This window comes from Falco peregrinus, chromosome 8 (genome assembly GCF_023634155.1).
Source record: "Falco peregrinus isolate bFalPer1 chromosome 8, bFalPer1.pri, whole genome shotgun sequence".
NCBI classification, from domain to species: domain Eukaryota; kingdom Metazoa; phylum Chordata; class Aves; order Falconiformes; family Falconidae; genus Falco; species Falco peregrinus.
Genome location: NC_073728.1, coordinates 46,010,082 through 46,026,337, shown reverse-complemented (window position 1 = coordinate 46,026,337; position 16,256 = coordinate 46,010,082).

The following is a 16,256-nucleotide window of genomic DNA, read 5'->3' as shown; positions in this document are numbered from 1 at the left end:
GTCAAACTGCATCCCTGCAAGACCCTTACCTTTGGTGTGCACTGCATGGACCCCCGGACTCATTCAGCCAGAATGCCTGCAGAAGAGCTGCCTCTGCCTGCCCTGCACGTGTCTGGCACCTCAGCCAGCTGTGCTGCCTCAGCCAGCTGTGCTGCCTGCATCCAGCCCGCACTGCTGCCGAAATGGCCACGGCCCCTCTCCCACCGCATCTGCAGGGCTGTCAAGCTCCCCCATCCAACCTCTTGCTGCTCAGCACAGCTTTGTCTGACAAAGTGTGTGTGGCTGAAGCAGGCAAATGCTGAATTTGGATGATCAGCTTGAAAAAAAAAAGGAGGTGAGAGTGCAACTTGTTCAGCCTGTAAGAGCTTGCTGAGGAATAAAAATGATTATTGGTCTAGGAATGGAAGCAGAAAGAGATACAAAGCCAGAAATAGTACATCGGCAAATTCAGAATAAACATAGGGGTCTAGAGGGCAATTCAGCACCACGCCCCAGGGCTGTGGCCATTTCCATTTCCTGGCGTCATAACTTTTTTTCTCCAGAAAAAAATGCGGTTTAGTTCAAACAAAATTTGGTTGAGGGAAGTGGCAGCACCAGGATGTCCTATCAGGGCTTCAGTGCTTTGTGTGCAGTGTGGGCAACAACACATGCCCTTGGCCATCTCCAGATGGACTGATCACCTTCTCTTGCTTCTGGGGTAAATAGTTATTCAAAAAACCCAGGTATTTTAGTGACTGTTCCTTGCAATTGTGCTGGCACTACTAGCTGGCAGCTGGGCAGCAGTGGTTTCTCAGCAGACATGGTTTGGAGATGTTGCATGTCCTCACACTTCTGCTTCCCAGCACAACACATTTTTGGCATTTCCCTTCCGTGGGACACAGGGCAGGCTGGGCAGCACAGTGCCTCTCTGACACAGCCCAGAGTAGATGCCAGGAAAAAAGAAAAGAGTCCGGGCAAGCGCACACGATGTTCCCCTCCAATCACAGACTTCCTGGGCCAAGCATCATTCCTATGTTGTTTGTAACCCTCTGTGGGCTTCTCTTCTATCCCATCTGCCCTTGAAGTTGTGGAAATTTTTAATCTACCTGTGTTCTCTACACATTTTGCACTTCGCCTTCACAGGTCGAAATGAATGCACAGCAGGGAAGTCAGGAAAGGCGGCCTCTTCTTTTCTGATGCACCATGGAATGAGAGATTGGACTGAGAAAGGCAAAGGATTCATGGGAGCCTGGGAACATTTGCATAGCGTCAGATAATGGAGGTGGCAGAGGGTGGAGAAGGAGGGTTGAAATAAGACCCTGGAGAGTCTCGCCTGGATTCAGTGTCTGTCAGGGTCAGGTTTCTGCAGTAAAAAGCAGAGAAAATTGTCGTTGCTCCTTCAGAACAAACTCAAGAGGAGCCACAGCTCCTGTGGGGAGCGGGGAGAGAAGCACCACCATGCCCCATCCCCAGATCAACTGCTGCTCTCCAGCCACAGACCAGGCAGAGGGATGCCTCAAGTTGTATGGCCCACACTCCTGTGACAGCTCTACACAGCAAAGCTCCTCCTATGCCTGGCTTTCAGGTGTTCCCAGCAACCCCAGCCCCTCCATCAGCATAAGGAGCTGCAGGGCATCACCCCAAGCTATGCCATGGGAGGAACAGGCTCCCCAGGAACACTGCAGTGCTCTGGGTTAACCCACATCAGCACCTGGTTTGCTCCAACATGTCCATGCCCACTGCTCGGCTCCCAGGTGGCTATGTAAGAGGATCAGGACCTTGCAGGGTCTCCTCCTTTCACTGCTGCAACATTGATCCCATTCACGGAGCTTTTGCCTTCCCCCTGCTGCAGACAACTGGGGCACTTCCAGCCACTACCAGGCAGTCCAGGTCTGCCAGACTTCAGCACGGGGATGTTGTAGAGATTAGTGCTTTCTCCTGACCCGAGCAGCTCACCGAGTCTTATTTTTGTTAGGGAGAGAATGGATTAGAAAGTCATATTTCTTGGTTGTAATCCTATTTCAAAAAACGCTCTGAATCTCATGCCCCTGAGCAGACAGGACCTGCCTCAGGCTTCTTTCCCAGCTGATATACTGGGCACCTCTATCTTTCCCATAGCCTTCTGCACCCGCAGGTACATGCATGTGCTAGTGACCATACCTGCATGGAAACACGCTCCCTGCCCCTGGGGCTTGCATGGGGGACAGTCTTCCCACACCACAGTTCAGCTCTGGTGCTGGCTGGACTGTTATTGCAGGGTCTGTGCAGGCATCTGATTCTTACCCGTGTCCATTCTGAATAAGAAATGCTGGTAGTGACTCTGGGATCAGTGAGGTGTCTCCCACCTGCTCTTCGTCTTCCCTAAGCCTCCTGGAGTCAGTAATTTTCTCTTTTTTGTCTTCCTTATCAGCCACTCAGCCTTTTGTCCTACATCCTTTCCCTTGCAGCAGCTGAAACATCAGGGGAGCGAAGCTGGAGCAGCAGAGCACCATCCCCACCCTCTGGACACCTCTCTGCTCCCTCTCCATCTCTCCACATCCACCACCACTGTTCTCCAAACGTATGTCCCAAGTTTACCTACAAGCAAACCCAGCATATGGGTCAGCTCGGGTCTTCACCATTATGCTGGTTTGTGGAAGATCTCAAATTTCCTGCCATTTGCTCTATCCAAAGGGGAGATACTGGGCTGGAAAAATTAGGAAATTAGAATGTCTTCTCAGCCACAGAACAAACCACAGCATTGTTGAAATTGCAGACCATCAGATGGGGCATGCCTGCAATTCATTTTCTTAGGCAGGGGGTGGTAGCTCCCAGGATTTCCCACAAAACCTTTCCTGGCCTGCCCATATTGCTGGTCACTTGGGACTGCAGGCTGAGACCCACAGCTTCAGGGATGCCGTGGCAGAAGTAAGGAGTTTAAAACACTTCCACACCTCTTCCCATGGACTGCAGCTCCCTTTTTTTTTTTTTTTTCTTGGTTAGTACTATTATTCATCTGTGGGAAGGAGTGTTTTCCAGAGATCTCCCGTCTGTGCAATTGACTCTGTGATGTACTGGTGCCCATTCAGGAGAGGACACTCCTAGATGTTTCACTACTGAGAGAAGCCAGAAAGATGAGCTAACAGCTTCACACGACAGCTCACATACCAAATTTCCAGGTTGTCCCCACCATCTGCCAGAAACCCTTGGGTCCAGGGCAATTGCCATAATGAGTCTGGGCATCATGAGGAGGATCTCTAAGGACATGTGGAGATGTGGGACCATATGAAGCAGACCTGTGCACTCAGATTTCACTTGAATTCTTTCTGCAGAATGCAAATGTGGCAGCACTGGCCAAGAAGTTGTGAAAGCCGGGGAGTTTTCCCCCATTTCTACGCTGCAAAGCCCAGTGAACCTTGCCAGTTGGTCTGGGAAATGTAATTTTCCATCCGCCTGACAATTGGGAGTGCCCCAGCGCAAGGTGGGGAACGTGGAGCCTTTTCAAAGTGCAGTGGTTTCATTTCTGAATCTCATAAATCTCCTGTTGGGCTCCAAAGAAGGTGTGAATTACAGGATGCTCCTTGTGTGTCCTGGAGCTGGGCAGGATTTACTTGACACCAGGCTCTGGATGCACATTCCTTATCTCAGCAACAAGATTTATAGAGGCACAGAGATTTATTCTGCCTGTAAAATTCTGTTAAATGTAGGGATGAGTTGTGCAATGACTATTGTTTGGGAATGTATTGTGTCTGCTGGCAGAAAAATGGTCACGTCTCTACCCCATCTCATACGACTACCAGGTGCGCTGGGATGGCAACAAAAATGCACAGAAAGGCTGCAAGGAGCCGGCTGCTGCTGCCAGAAGCGGTAGTGAGGAGGCTGGGGGCTGCACCATCATCCCACCCTGGTCCTGTTGAAGAGGGATATGTGGGCAAGGCGGGGTACCCAGCCAGATAGACTAAGCAAGGGATGATGCTGGGGAAAGCGACTCTGACCGTGGAGGGAGTGAGGCTTGCGATGAGCCCAGATCCACAGTGTGTGAGCTCAATTCTGCACCACTGTACCCACTCAGGGCGGGCGATGGGTGAGGACATCCATCACAGATGAGGGCAGATTGCCGTTGGAAATAGCTTCCTGGAGGACAGGCTGCGAGCACCCGGCTCCCCAGGCTGGGCTCATTAGCTGGCAGCCTCGGTGCTGGCTGGAGGAGGTGGTGCTGGGTCTCCCAGCAGAAAGGCTTTTTTGATGGAAATGAAAATTTTCGCTTTTGAAAAACCTGGAATTGGGGAACGAGCCTTGGGGTTACCATGGAAACCCATCACTGAGCTGCGCCGCAGCAGGAGACACAGCCACAGTGTCTCTGGGTCTGCGGTAGTGGAGCTGATGCAAGCGCCAGTGAAGGCAGCGTGCCTCGGAGACACCCCGGGTGCCCACCGACACCGCCGGCCGCATCCCTGGACCCTGCACAAAGGCAACCATGCATTTCACCGGGACTGGGGAGGTCAAAAGAGTGATTAGCTGCTGGGATGTATTTGGTTTGTGATGATGGGAATGGGCTGAGAGTCAGAACACGGCCATGCGCATCAGACCACGGGCCACCAGCCTGGTGTGTAAACAAATCACACCAAATAGCAACAGCGAGCTGCACATCACAGCGTCACTGCAGATTGGCTCCAAGTTATATCTCGAGGAAGATCAATAGAACAAATTATACCAGCAGAACAATACGCAAGAGCCCTGAAAAAAACCCAATTACTGAAAACCTAATTATTATGTTTTTAAGCAAACATTATGGCAATACTTCAAACAATATTAACATGGCCACAGAAGTTTCACAAGGGTGGCAAGGCAATTCTTTAGCCCTTGGCAACAGGGTGGGAAGGAACCCAAAACAAGAGTAAGAATGGAAAACAATTGCTTCGATACAGCCACAGCTGGGGAAAACCAAGTGCTCTTTCCAAGATACAGCACAGGGGCTCCCCTACGCTACTCCAACACTCTGAAGGGCTGCAGATCAATAGTCCAGTAGGAAAGCAGAGTCAGAGAACAAGGAACGGAGAAGAAAAAAGAAATAATACATTGCACCAGCTCCCCCAGTCTTTCTAGGAAGAACTAACCAGACAAAAGGATGCGAACCCCAACCTTCCTGAAACGAATCTGACCCGGAAACCTGAGCCCCAAACAAAACACCATCCTTGGAAAAACAATGACACTTAAATACAGCACTGATTGCTCCTGGGACTCCCGAGACAATGCAGGAGCAAAAGGGAAGCCTTAGCCCAGTCTAACACAGGAAACCGCGTACCCAGCTCAGACATAGCGGAGATGCTGGCATGCAGCCCTGTGCACCTCCAGGATATCATCCTCGCCTGTCCAGCTGGACACATCCCCGGAGCAGCAGCAAAGTCCTGGGGTGCAGGCAGCTGGAGAAGCCCTCATGTGAGCAACAGCACCAGGGAACACTTCTGCAGCAGACGACATAATCCATTAAAGTCCAATTGGATCCCTCCCTGAGAACAAACCGGCAACCACATCTATAGCCTACAGATGTTCAATTACAGACAGAGGGAGGTGTTTGCCTGCATCAGTGATTACAAAAAAAAAAAAAAAATTGCTACATGAAGGAACTGGTAGAAAATCATCTGACAGCACTGAACCCATGCACCAATCCATCAGGCATGGGGTAAAAATACACAGCATGCAACCAGGCCCTGGGGCTGGCGGAAGGAGCAGGATCCCAGCCTGGTACACTGCACCAACACTGGTGAGCCCCTGCCCTGCAGAAGCATCACAGGTCCCTGAGATGAAGGGCTGCTGTGTGCCAGAGATGCAATCACTGCGTGAACGAGCACCAGGCAGACACCTGGAGCAGTGCAGGTGTCTTACAGAGCATGCTGGGGAAAACAGGCATTTAGTGTGGCTCTTGGCAAGCTTCCAAGCCTTAGGATGGAGTGAGATCTCAGCCTGTATCACACAACCTGCTTCCCAAAGTTCTTCTGGCTGACAATGCAACCACTGCAAGGAGGAGCTAGGTCAGAAAGAAGGCAGCGGCTCAGTGGAATCCTCCCCAAGAAGCCTGCTGCAGAAAGTTCATCAGTGCAATTTGATGTCCTGTACAGTATGGGCAGAGAAATGTGGAGAGCAATGTATTAATATGGGCAGAAAACCACCTCGCAATCCTGGCCCATGCAGTGTACGCCTGGAGATGGCAGGTCAGCCCCTGCTGGGAGTCATCTGTCCCTCTCTAACCCAGCACAGGCTCATTTATCTCTACAAAACAGAAGCATGACAGTGGGAGGGTCTCCAAGAGGGACTTCACTGCCCAGTGACTGGGGTAATGGGTCAGATGGGCTACAAACTTAACTCTCCCATGGCCTTGAGGAATGACCTGACTCCTGAACTATTTGTGGTATCTCATTTCTTTTGGAACCATTTTGAAAGACTGTTTTCATTCTGATGCAGGCTAGCGACTGATTTTTTGGAATTTGGATATCATTTTGTACAATAAGATTTCTGTTCCCAGATAACCTTCACAACTGTGGTGGCAACCTGGCTCTTCCATGAGCCCACTGGAAAGCAATAGCTTTCTTCTAGCTTACCACAGGGGCTTGTTGAGGGCAGCTTTGGTGGGGATGAAAATCCATCAGCCCCCAGGCATGTCCCACCAGCACTGCTGGGACCCTGGAGGTGCTCCTGCAGCTGGAAGTTTTGCTTCCCTGCTCCCCTTGTCCTTCTCCTGCTTAGAGATGTGCACTGGGGTGCCTGTACCTCTGTTCTTGAGGCAGTGTGGTCATTTGGATGAAGCCAATCCATATATAAACATATAAATATATATCCCTAAACCCAGAGATTATTTTCATTCAAGCTAACATGCTGTCTTCTGCTTTTCCTTGTTCTGGAGATCTTCCCTTTTCTTTTGTGCATCTCTGCATGCCAGGCCTGGATGAGAAGGGACAAGGGAGGGGTGCTGCAGCCGACCCCTCTCCTGCAGCCCTAAGCCTCCAGCCTGCTTCCATTATCTGGGGTCCCTGCTCAGACAGTGTCAATGTGACAGGCAGCTCTGGCTCTTGGCTCTCCTTCCCTCTTGATGGCCCTGTCCTCATGCATGGGACTACCCAGGCCCCAGAAATCTCATTTCTGGGCCATGTCCCCAATTCCAGGCTCTCTGCCTGGGACTACCTCCCATAGTGGGAAACTAGAGCTGATCTCCCACCTCCAGACAGCTACCAGCTGCAGGCACCCACCCTCTCCCAAGTCTCGGTACAGCTTCTCCTAGCCCCTGAACTTGTTTGTCCCTGCCACCCATGAGGTCTCCATCCCATCTCACCCTCTCTGGCGCCGTGAACCACAGCAGTGCAGGCAACCCTTGGAGGAGGCAGCTGGGGAGAGCGCATCACACACCTAGTTCATCGAGGCTCGTGCATGTCCAATACAGAGGAGCTGTCAGGCGGTTAATTAGACCCAGCACTGTGCTCCCGCTCAAGTCTAATAGCAGGGTTTTAGCCGACTGCTCCCTGTTTGGGATAACTGATGTGAGCAGGGTGGGAGAGAGGCAGCAGGAAGCCCCAGAAAAGAGGATTTGTGCTCTGGCTAGTGTGGGGGAGTGAAATCACATGCTGTTCCTCTCCGGGGTTTCTCAGCGGCAGAGTGCCTTATTCATCTCCTTCCCTCCTGCTCACAGAGTGATGTCTGAAGCAGGAAGCAGCTGTGGCCTGGATTACCTGGTCCGATTCAGTGCCCTGATAAAGCCCAGCTCCTTTGCAGCCCTTGGGAAGGAGGAAGGAAGCAGCACAATAGCCGAGAGCCAGAGGAAGGGTCTGCGCAGGAAGACACCCCTTCCTCCTTCCTATCCCTCGCCTCGCATCTTGGGACGTCCTCTGAGCAGCCCCTTCTCTTGGATGCTGGCCGCGCTGGAGGAGGGGGATGTGTCTGGGTGTGGGGCTGTGAACCACACTGCAACTCATTTCCCTGTGCCTCAGATGCCGTGAGGAACTGAGCCCTCGAAGCACAGGTGAGCAGCTCAGCCTCAAGACACCCCAAGCAGATGCCATTCCACAAGCAGTCCAAGGACAGGAGCGGACTGTGCAGGGAAGACCTTTGCAGGCAGGCAGAGGCAGACACAGGCACGTGCTGCTGGTGCTCTGGCTGGGGCTGCATGCAGTGGGTCAGAGTGCTGCACAGACCATCACAGTCACCCCATCTTCCCCACACAGCCCGTGAAGGGTGACTGAGGAGGAAGCAGAAGGCACCACAAGGTGCTCCAGCATGTCCCCCTCCTGCCGCCAGGATGCTGGTCTCCCCAGAGACCCTTCCTGCAGCCTGGTAGACCACGCTCAGACCAAAGCTGTGGATGGCACCTACCTGCCTGTCGTGGTCCCATCCCAGGCGGTTCTCCATCTCATTCTCCTTCTTTGTTTCTCTGCTCCTCCCTTGCATGCTCTCATTCATGCAGATCTGCAAGGCGCTCTCTCTGCTGATGAACTGCCTCCAGGGGCCTCTCCCTCCGCTTTGCTGAGATTATTACTTTTCAAATTTTCTCTTAAACAATAGCAAACCCTCCCGAGAAAATGCAGCACTCCAGGTAGGGAGCCTTTTCACCTCCACACAGGTATGCTCGTGCAGGCTGTACCCTGCTTTCCCCTCAGCCCCCTAGGTGTTGCAGACATGAAAATTCCAAAGCTGCCCTTGCCTGTATAGCTCCCAATAAAGAGCATCACACATGAATGAAATGCAAAAGCCACCTGGGGAGAAATAAAAGCTCCCAACACATTGCTAGGAGGGCTGAGGTAGGAACACCACCTGCCTGAACGTGATGAGGAAGGGACAGGGAAGCAGGAGGATTCACCTGCTCTGTGTCTGCACAAGCATGCAGTGGGAAGCCATGAATCAGGAGGTGCTCTCCTGCACATCAGTGTGAGCAGTCCTCTGCCCTGGCCTGTCCCTGCCTCGGGACACATGCAGGCTGTGGTGGAGCAGTGCTGCTGCTTGTGGGAATCTCCAATTGCTTCCTGAAGCATGCTCAGATAAATGGCACTGTGGGAATTTACAGCAGGAACCCGAGGACAAGCTCAGCCTGGCTCTCAAAGGCTTGGCTTTCCTGGGATTGTCGCTGGAGGACTCAGAGGACATGTCATTATCCACTACAGAAAGCTAGCAGATATTTGCTGGGATTTGTCCATACATTCAGCCCTGTCAGATTCACTTTCCCCTGGGATGGCTCTGGCACGACTGCTGTTTCCTGTTTGGAGCTGGAGCAGAGGATGGGAGCGGGGCACGTGCGGATCATCCCAGCCACCCACCCCTGCCTCTGCCACAGAGCCTTTGCTGGGGGACAGCAGCAGTGCCAGCTGACCTTCCAGACCCATCACGCCTTGCCGGGATGCATAATCTGAGATACCGAGTGTTTACATCCATTTCTTCCTGCGGCATGTGTACCAAAAGCACCCTAAACCAGAGCCTGTGGGACAAACCCTTGCAGTGAGGCATCCTGTGCTACAAGCTATCCACCATCAGCCACAGTCACAGCAGAGGAGAAATTCGTTCCAGGACATCTGCCCCTACTCTCCACCTCCTCCACCCCAGTGCTACCCCCAGTCCCTTCCCAACCCATCACCCGACCCCCTGCCATTGCCTCCCCTCTCTTTGCTCCTGGAAGGACCAGCTGTTTCTCCTTCTCTCTCCCACAACATCCCCCACAGCAGTTGCTCACTCTGACATCCGAGTTATTTAATGTATGTTTTACTTCTTGTAAATGCAATTTTGTGGCTGGAAATGGGGAGGAAACCACATGAGCAGCAGCCTCCCCATGGACCTCTGGCAAGTGTTCAGCCCCTTCCCTGGGGCTCAGGGGACCTCAGCAGCTGGGTGCTTGGAGCATCCCTGCCTTACAAGAGTTAATGCCTGATGCAGAGTTCCCTTCCCTGCCCTGACAGCATTTCCTATTAGCCAGCCTGGCCTCTGCCTGGGCAGCCCCACTGCAGAGAGGGTCCCCCAGCTGCAGCCACCCCACACCTGGCACCTCATTACCCCACTGTCCCAGGGTTTGGGAGGGGAAGCAGGGTAAGGACCAAGAGCATCACTTTTCCCAAACCAACAGCACTGAACTTACAGGCAGATTAATTTAGCATGAGCGAAATGCTATTGCAACACAAATGCCCTGCAGCTATAGGGACCAGGCATTTCCCAAGCTCCTAGGTGGTTGTTGGTTGTTTTTTTTTGCTAGTAAGAATGTTAGTCAAAGCAGAGCTGCCATCCATTTGGGGTGCCACTGTGCCAAGGGGCACACAGGTCAGTGGGAGAGCTGGGACTGCTTGGGCAGCACAGGGGAAGAGGGAGGCAGAAAGCAGCAGAGGGTCACTCAGAAAGCCTGGGAGAGGGTCTGCAGGCGGTCCCTGGTGAGCACAGAGCACGGAAATGAGAGGCAGGCAGGCAAGTGATGTTGCCAATAGCTATTACTGCAGCTCGCAGTGCTAACAGAGGGCGGAGGGGAACGCAATCCCTGCCTGATCTGGCATGATCCAGTCTGAGTGAGCAGAAGGAGAAGTGTGCAGGCTCTGCCCCAGGGTACATGCCACAGTTTCACCCTGCTACTGGGCATATTCCAGCTCTGGGTTTCCTCTGGGTGGTTGTACAGCTGCATGCAATATTCACTCATTTCTATAAAACAGTCAGCCCACAAAACACCACAAGGCAGACATTGCACACGGTGCAAGCAAAGGATATGACAGCCAAGTAAATAGCACCACAAAACAACGGTACAGGGCTTCCAAAGTGGTGTCCAAGTGGGCTCGCACCAGGGCTGAGACCACCAGCATCTTCATGGTCTGAAAATGGGGCTGACTCAGTGTGCTGAACTGCAATTTGCTGAGAGGAGTTCACAGGATAGGTGAAACACAAACAGCTATAAAGGTTCACTGAAGATCCAGGTATGTGATGAAAACCAATTGTCCAGTGCCCATCCAGCACATGGCTGCCAGGAAGAGTCCCAGGGATCAACGTGGAGTGTGCTCTTAAAATATTACCCTAGGAGGGAGCAAAACAGCCCCACAGAAGCAAGGGATTATTAGGAAAACAGTTGAGCGTATCACTGCTGCTTCAGCAGACTGGGAGCTGTGGATGCTTTCCCACTCTCCTCCTCCATCCCATAGAGGTGGGACCTGTGAAGAGTTCATCCCAGCAAAGGCACTGAAGATGCCAAAACTGAGCATGGGGAGGGAGGACACCAGAGGGGACAAGCGTGAGAAAGGGATCGGGAACAGCTATTGAGAGCACCAGCCCCAGCATGCTGGATGGGCAGCAGCTGAAGCATACCAATTTATCTGGTGCTTAATTAAAACCTGGAACTCTTTGCCCTGGGAGGTGAGAGGGGGGGCAGCGCGCAAAACCACAAACAGATCTGAAAAGAGATCAGAGAAAGCTGGAACAGTGAACATGACCTGGGTACAACTTCCAGCTCTGAAAGCCCCTGAAATGCTGTTTGTGGGATGCTGGGGGAGGGCTGAGAGGAGAAGGACCTCTCTAAACCTCCGTTATTTCTTACAGCCATCCCCTCTGCATCCTCTAATGTCCGTCTGGAGGCTGACTGCCAGGCTATGTGAACCTTTGGCCTGAGTCGGCACAGCCACGTTATGCTCTTGTGATCTTTATGCACTTCTCTGTTCTCATGCCTGCTCTATAAGAGAGCAGCTCTCTCGTGGGAGCTTTCCCCTTCAGTCTGCCAGCACGCCCTGCCTGCTCAATGCGCTCCATGCTGGGGGCTCGGAGCAGGGATTGCATCAGCCCCAGCATGACGAGTGATGTGCTAAGCATCACTGCTGCAGCGAGGGCAGTGCCACCAGCAACAGCACTGCACAAGAGGCCGGGTCCCTCCTAGGCATCCCTTTTGGTCACACACACAGAGCTAGAGCCATGGAGTTATCCCTCTTATTAAACATGAGAATTGAAATGCAGCTAAAAATGTTGGAAGTGTTGACAGCTGCTGGGGTTTGCCAGACCAGACCATGGGAGAGGAGAGGACTGTTTGCTGTGAGTAGAGTTACAGCCTTCCAGTCCTCCAGGTATAATTTTGGGGTTCAACCTGCAGGGAAGATCTGTGCAAGCTTTCCTAAGAGCCAGATAGATACCGTGCAGGAGCTGGCAAGCTTTCCAAAGTGATGAAGACAGATTAGTTTTTGCAAGACATGCAGGAGATTGCATTTTTCTGACTCAAATGAGAGGTTAAACTCCCTGAAATCTGGGAGATAGTGTCCCTCTTGGAGGCAGTCAACTGCTTCATGGCATCCTCCTGCAGCAAAAGGCAGGCCCAAGCTGAGCGTGGGGCTGCTGCTTCTCACCAATGTGCCAGATCCTGGGCCAGTTCTGCTTATGCTACATACTATTTTAAATCTTTGCTCTAAAACTCTGACTTCTGGGTAATAATTGCTGCTTGCCATTCCCATGCCACCTGTGAGCTGTCCACCCCATTCAACCCTTCAAAGCTGGCTCCACTTCCAATTTATAAAGTGGCAAACTGAAGTTGTGTATTTTGCTTTGCATTTCTGTCATGATGGCTCACATCACTGCCTTGATTTTCCTGCCACCACCATGGACCAAGGTAACCTTTCTGCTGGAAGCAGGTGGTGCAACTCCAAGGTCTCTTCCCTGTGCCCTGCATGTACAGGTGAGGCAGTTTTGTCTCCCCCACACATTACTTTCCACTGAAGTTGAATGTCATCAGATCATCTTCTGGCCTAGGCACTCGGTCCCAGGACAATGTTTGGCAGCTCCTCACAGTCAGATTTTGTTTGTCTGCCCATATTTATTTGATACCATCGGTAGTTCTGCAGCCTCGCTGCTCTCTGCATTCCCAGACCATTTATGCCTGTAAGCACCACAGCTCAGCTCCTCATTTGACTTCACAGGCCAACCGCCTTCCACCCGTGAAAAATCACTAATTTTTTGTACCCTTTCTTTCCCTTTTTTCAGCCGGGAGAATTACCCATCAGAGGAATTTCCTTTTTGACCCATAACAAGTTAATTTCCCAATGAGTCTCTGATGAGAGACATTGCCCAAAAACATTCGGAAAATCCTAACAGATTATATTGACCAGATCACGCCTGTGCACATATTGATCCCTTCAGTGAACATGAATGGATTTCTGATGCATGATTTCCTTCCACAGAAGCTAAAGCAACTTTCTGGTATTATATCCTATTTTTTCATTTACTCAATAGCTCTATTCTTTGTTACAATTTCTGCCTATTTGCCTGACACAGAGGTCTGACCTACTGCTCTGTAAGAGTCTACATCCCATTTAATACTTTAAAAAAAAAAACCACACACACAAAACCCCTAGTGTCATATTTGATACTTTCCCTTACTTTGCTAGAGAGACCATTTTAAGCTACAGTTTATGTGTTACAGTGGCTAGATGGGAAATGTCATCTTTTCTTTCCCGACGTTTTTTTGGGTGAATCTCCCTGGTTCTGGCAATTAGTTCTTATTCATGCTGCCAATTTGTTCTAAATTCTCTCTTCTAATGGTACTTCCATTTGAATCAATTCCTTTGATTTTCTAATATCAACCTGGAGTGTTACCTGAGGCTAAGACAGCCTTGGGGAACCAAGGAGTCCCATTTTCTTCCTCTTTCCCCTTTGTCTTTAATTTCCTTCCTGACTCTCTTGTGGAGTTCCTCCCCCTCCCTTTTTCCCTGGGACTGGGTTTCTCTCCTGCCAGCCCTGGTATCTTCTCCGGATTTATAGCCTACCTGTGTTCTCAATTAGCATGTTCTTCCAGCTTTTATAGTTTCCAAGTCACAACATTTTCAAGACTATGGCAACATATTATAGACTGTACATGTAAAACAGGTATTAACTGCATCCATATCTTCCTAGACTCATGTTTTCCATCTTCTGTTGAGCTCTCCAAAGACTACGCAAGACTTGGAGGCAGACGTGACTTCAGGCAGTGCTTTCTGAATTACCTTCCCTGGTGCATCTTGGTGAACAAAAGACCTTCCTGCCATTCTCCCCTACCCTTGCTCCTTTTGTGTGACCGCACTGAGTTGGAAATAAATGCAGATGCCCTTTCATCACCTACTCTGCTGCTTGCCTCCTCCAGCTCCTCAAGAGCTGTGCAAGGCTGCAGAGCCCTGGTTAGATCTGCCCCTTTCTCCAGGACAGCCCTCATTGTTCTCCTCCAGGATAAGGCAGAGCGTGGTGGGAAGCCACTGGAGAGCTTTCATGAGGCTTCTTTAGTAAGAACAGGAGGGGGCTAGGAATCAGTTTGTGCATGGAGACAGAGCAACTGCCTGCTGAGCTGGTATGGAATGTCCCAGAGCAATGGATTGCTCTCAGTGAGTGGCTCCGCGCTGTGGGATCTGCAAGCTGCATGTGTGGGCATCCGGGAAACTCTTTCAAAATCTCCTGGCAGTGTTCTCCTGCTGACTTGCAATATCTCTGGGCATGCTGCCTGGGTTGGACACCATCAGGACCCTTAGCTGGGCTGCTGAGCTGCTGTGGAGAGAGGAAAGGAGGGCTGCATTTGGAAAAGCATCCTTGTGCCTCTCCTGGATCCTCACACCAGGAGTCTGATGCAGGCAGTGAACAGACACTCTGGGACTCCCTTCAGCCTTTGTCGGGGGTCTCTCCAAAACTGCCTGCTTGCTAAGGGCTGATTCGTAAATGCAGCTTTGCTCCTGCTACATCTCCTTCTCTCTCATTGCCCAACTTTATTAGTTCATGAAATGAAGCCGAACATCCCTTAGGAAAAGACTGTAAACCCTGCCTGACTCACTAACTTCCTCCGTTGTAAACTGGGGTTGCATGACCTAGCAGGCGTGTGGCTTGATGGACCATTTCAAGAATAAAGAGATAAGTGCCTGGTAAGATAACAGAGAGTTGTTTGCTGTGGTGGAGAAGGAGTTGCATGCAAGACTACAGTCATACCTGACATGAGGCTGAAGCTTCTCTGAGGTCCTGTTTGGACCTCAGACTCACGACACATACAGGATTTAAAGTCCTCGCTTTGCTGTCTGAGTGGAGATGCAGGGCAGCAGGAGCCTGGTCGAGCTTTTTGCAGTCCTCCTCTGATGGTGCGGTCTGCAGGAGGACAGATGGCTCAAGCAGTCCAGTGACCAAGAGAAATCCATCCTCCCTACAAGCTCAACCTAAATCTAAATATGAAAAAATTCAGAAATCATAAACCACTGAAAAAGCAAAGCCACATGCACACCCAATTAATTCAGAGGTCATAAATAAAATGAGGGGCATTCATCTACATGATTCACAGAAAACCTTAAAAGTGAGGGCTAGGCAGCACAGACATTACAGAAATGGCAGCGAAGCTTTCGGGAGGAGCACGATGTGCACTTTGGCAAGGTGGATGACAGGATCACTAAGCTGAAGCTAGTGGCTTTTATTAAACCATTTGGACATCAGGAATGTAAGCAAATGTCTTTTGGTGTTAGTTCTGCTCCCAAGGCATTTGAAAGAATAATAGCACTGATCTTTGAGGGATTTCAAGAAGCTGAAATTAGAATGAATGCTGTTTTTAATTTGGACTAACGAGCTTAAAGAGCAAAATGAAAGACTCCAAGCAATTTTGCAGAGTCAAGACACTTAACACTAAGCTGAGGAACATCAGAATCTGATCTTTGCAAGTGTTTTCCGTCTTATACACAGAAAGAGCAAACAAGACCCAGTGTCTGATTCAGATTAAATGGTTAATTATTACTGCTATTGTTGAACTCTGACAGCATAGCAAATCAGTGATGTACGAGAGAGAAATAAAGCCAGCCTTACTCTGAACAGTCTGCAATGCAAGGGAGAATACAGAGAGCACCAGAGACTCACAGCATTGCAAGCATATTTATTAGTGTCATCTCACTTCTGATGGGGAGATGGGGATCTTTAGCATGGACTTGACTGGAGCGAGATGATAGCCTGGGGGCCAAGCACTGGGTGAGTGTTAATAAAAGAAAAAAAGAAAAAAAAAAAAAAAAAAAAGAAATACCCAGATTTATTGGGATGGTCACCTGCTCAGCAAAACTCCCTCCAAATCTGTCTGTGGTAGATAAACCCTGAGGGATTTGCTGGACGGTGACATTGTCTCATTCTGAGCAGTCACACTGGTATTAAGTTAAAATTAAAATACCTATTGCCTTGCAACAACAGACTTCAAGGTTTGTTTGGAGAGCATCTGGCCATATTATCTAAAAAAAATGTGCAATTACAATTGCGGCAAGATCTCTGCAGTGAGGTGCAAAAAAGAAAATAAATGTTCCCAGCTGTGTCAGAAAGTCTGCTATGTGAAAGCCCTT